This window comes from Cajanus cajan, chromosome 8 (genome assembly GCF_000230855.2).
Source record: "Cajanus cajan strain Asha chromosome 8, NIPB_CcT2T_4, whole genome shotgun sequence".
Classification (NCBI taxonomy): domain Eukaryota; kingdom Viridiplantae; phylum Streptophyta; class Magnoliopsida; order Fabales; family Fabaceae; genus Cajanus; species Cajanus cajan.
In genome coordinates, this window is record NC_138524.1 from 56,251,408 (window position 1) to 56,256,021 (window position 4,614).

The window sequence follows — 4,614 nt, forward strand, 5'->3', positions numbered from 1 at the left end:
AACCCTCTTATATCCTTCTCTGTAAAGGAACTTTATCTTACACTGCCACATCTAGTGGACATGAGACTTTACCTAAGGGGGTAAAAACACTTTTAAAGGAATTTGATGATCTATTTCCTCCCAAGGGTCCAATGGGCCTTCCTCCTTCAAGAGGAATAGAACATCAAATTGATTTGGTGTCTGGGGCTAGCTTACCTAATAGGCCTGCCTATAGGACCAACCCCCAAGAAACAAAAGAAATTGAGTCTCAGGTCCAAGAGTTGTTGGAGAAGGGCTGGGTTCGAAAGAGCTTAAGTCCTTGTGATGTTCCAGTGTTGTTGGTTCCCAAGAAGGATGGCAAGTGGAGAATGTGTTGTGATAGTAGAGCCATCAACAACATCACTGTGAAATATAGGCATCCTATCCCTAGACTTGATGACATGCTAGATGAGCTTCATGGAGCCATCATATTTTCCAAAGTTGATCTTAAAAGTGATTATAATCAAATAAGAATTAAAGAGGGTGATGAATGGAAAACCGCTTTCAAGACCAAGTTTGGATTGTATGAATGGTTGGTGATGCCTTTTGGGCTAACCAATGCTCCTAGTACCTTTATGCGTCTCATGAATCATGTTCTAAGGGATTGTATAGGTAAATTTGTAGTAGTTTATTTTGATGACATTCTCATATATAGTAGGTGCCTAAGTGATCACATAGGATACTTTAGGCAAGTTTTTGATATTCTTAGGAAAAACCAACTTTTTGGAAATTTAGAAAAATGTACTTTTTGTGTAGATAGTGTTGTTTTCTTAGGGTTTATCATTAGTAAAAAAGGGGTTCATGTGGACCCCGAGAAAATCAAGGCCATCCAAGAATGGCCAACTCCTAAGAGTGTTGGAGATATTAGGAGCTTCCATGGTTTGGCAAGCTTCTATAGGAGGTTTGTTCCTAATTTCTCCACACTAGCCTCCCTATTAAATGACTTAGTCAAGAAAAATATGCAATTTATATGGGGAGAGAAACAAGAAAATGCCTTCACAACCTTAAAGCATAAGCTTACTCATGCACCACTTCTAGCTCTACCGGATTTTTCAAAAACTTTTGAGTTAGAATGTGATGCCTCTGGAGTTGGCATAGGGGCAGTTTTGTTACAGGGTGGGCACCCTATTGCATATTTCAGTGAAAAACTCAAGGGTGCCTCTCTTAACTATCCTACCTATGACAAAGAGCTCTATGCTTTGGTTAGGGCCCTTCAAACTTGGGAACACTACCTTATTCCCAAACAGTTTGTCATTCATAGTGACCATGAGTCACTTAAATATTTGAGGGGCCAAGGCAAACTAAATAAAAGGCATGCTAAGTGGGTAGAGTTCTTAGAACAATTCCCATATGTGATTAAATACAAGAAAGGGAAAAATAATGTTGTGGCTGATGCCCTTTCTAGGAGACACACTTTGTTAGTCTCCCTTGGATCTCAAATCTTGGGATTTAATCACATTAAGGAATTGTATACTAATGATCTCGAATTCAAGGAAAATTATACCCAATGCTTAGCAAAGCCTCAAGGAGGTTTCTATATTTCTAAGGGGTATTTGTATAAAGAAGGAAGAATTTGTATACCCCAAGGATCTATAAGAAAACTCCTTGTTAGAGAAAGTCATGAGGGTGGTCTCATGGGGCACTTTGGAGTTGAAAAGACTCTAAGTTTTTTAAAAGAAAAATTCTTTTGGCCCCATATGAGAAGGGATGTTTAGCGGTTTTGCTCTAGATGTATAGCTTGTTTACAAGAAAAATCTAAAGTAATGCCTCATGGCATCTATACACCCTTACCTGTTGCTAACTCTCCATGGGTTGATATCAGTATGGACTTTATTTTGGGCTTGCCCAAGACCCAGAGACGCATGGATTCGATTTTTGTGGTAGTGGACAGATTTAGTAAAATGGCCCACTTTATACCCTGCCACAAAATAGATGATGCAAGCAACATAGCAAGACTCTTATTCAAGGAAGTGGTTAGACTTCATGGTCTACCCAAAACCATTGTCTCAGATAGGGATACTAAGTTCCTTAGCCATTTCTGGAAAACTCTTTGGAGTAGGCTAGGAACTAAATTGCTTTTCTTTACTACTTGTCACCCACAAACTGATGGGCAAACAGAAGTAGTTAATAGATCCCTATCTACAATGTTAAGGGCAGTCCTTAAGGGTAACCATAAGTCTTGGGATGAGTACTTGCCCCACATTGAATTTTCTTACAACAGGGTAGATCATAAGACTACCAAAATCTCACCTTTTGAGGTTGTGTATGGTTTTAACCCTCTTACTCCTTTAGACCTAAAACCCCTACCAGATTCTTCTCATTACTTTCATAAAGAAGGGGTATCTAGGGCTGAATTTGTTAAGAAATTACATGAGAAGGTTAAAACTCATATACAACAACAAAATGAGAGAACTGCTTTAGATAGAAGCAAGGGTAAGAAAACCCTCATTTTTGAGGGAGGGGATTGGGTTTGGCTTCATTTAAGAAAGGAAAGGTTTCCTTCTCAAAGGAAGTATAAACTCAACCCAAGAGGAGATGGTCCCTTCCAAGTCCTCCAAAGAATCAATGATAATGCTTACAGGTTAGATCTTCCCAGTGATTATGGAGTAAGCAACACTTTTAATGTGAGTGATCTTATTCCCTTTGCAGGTGATGATGAGGAAGATGAACCTACAGATTTGAGGACAAATCCTTCTCAAGAAGGAGGGGATGATAGACCATGGACCAAGGGTCCAGTCACTAGAGCTATGGCTAGAAGAATCCAAGAAGAGTTGGACCTTGTGAAGACTAGTGGACTTGTCAAGCCCAAGGTATTCTTCACTTGGAATGCTCTATCATGAAGAGAAGGCCTAGTTCTACTTGTATATATTGTATAGTTTTCAAATAGTCTCTTGTATAGGTTATTTTTGCCTTTGTATTTGTGAGACACTTTATTTGCTTTTGTTAGTGTTTGTATATTGATTTCAAGGTAGGTTACTTGGAGAGTTTAACTTCATTTAACCTCCCTAGTTGATACATTCATTTTGTATTTTTTCAGTAGGGAAAAGGGGGGTGACATTTAGCAAAGCTTGAGGGTGTGCTTAGAAATTGGGCCTGAACTGGGCCTAGGCAAAATTTTGCATATTGGACTCATTTTGCTCCTAATTTTTCATAGATTTGATTTAGCTAGGTCTCATCATCATATGATGAACCTAACTAAACCAAATCAAATATTTTTGAATTAATTCATGGAGCTAAATGACCCCAAGGCCGCCTAGCCTACTACCTTTGTTCTTGGCCGAATTTCTCATGTCTACTCTTCAAGGTTTGAAGCTTGCCTTGCAAGCTTCTAAACCTTTGTGAGGTTAGCTTACCTTACCATGGTTCTTAAGTGAACCATGGTCAAGGTTGGCTTCTCCTACAAGCTAGCTAAATCGTGGGGGTTAAGTGTACCTTACCATGGTTCCTAGTGAACCATGGTTAAGGTTAGCTTCTCCTACAAGCTTCCTCTCCCTATATATTTGTAAATACTACTCTTGTACTCACTTTTGAAGATTTATGAGAATAGAAATCAGATTTCTCTCTCACTCAAGAGTCCCTAAAACCGTGGAGAACTCTCTCTCTAAGGTTTCTCTCAAAGTTTATTCAAACTTTGTCTTGGTTCATCAAGCTTCTACTTCAAGCTTGAAGTAACCGAACCTCCATTCAAGGCTTCTCCTCCATTGAAGGCTTCTTCAAGGAGAATTTTGAGCTTCTCTTGGAGTCAACCTCAAAGCATTTCGGTCCTAAGCATGGAGGTGTTGAAGTTCATCAATCTTCTTCAACTCAACTCCATCAATTCCGGATTTAAAATTAGCACATAAAAAGTGCAACTAGAACGACCCATTCTGAATTCAGAACGGGCCGTTCTAGCCTATAAAAAAAAAAAAAATTTGGTTTGATTTTCACTTATCAAATACTAAAACTCAGAAACTAACATCAAATAATTAAATTTATTAAATATTAATATTATAAATATAACTAAATAAATTTATTAAAATTCAATACAACAATAAAGATCAAAGGTGGAGAAAATTGATTATGTTGTTCTCTAATGTTCATCTCTATTTTAATCCTGCTGGACTTTGGCCACCCTTGAAAGTTCTCTTGAATTCTAGATTTGGCCACAAAGTTGGACCAATGTAAGTAGGCTAATAATCTTCATGTCGGAGCTCTCCAAAATTTTATTTAACCTTACTGTAAATCTCGAGTCATGCGAGCAAGGGATATGAACTTTATGGAACTTGCCGCAATCATACTACATTTCATTTAGCCTTACTGTAAATCTTCCAGCTGGTCAAACTTCTCTCGGATGTTGTGTTTCTTCCAACTTTGTGGCCAAATCCAGAACTCAAGAGAACTTTTAAGGGTCGACCAAAGTCCAGTAGGATTAGAACAGAGATGGACATTAGAGAACAACATAATCGTGTAAAAAATTGTTCCTATTATCACACCCCTGGTTACACTAGAAAGACATATCCAAATATTAGTTATGAATTCAGTTTCTGCCACCATTGATCTTTATTGTTGTAATGAATTTTAATAAATTTATTTAGTTATATTTATAATGTTAATATT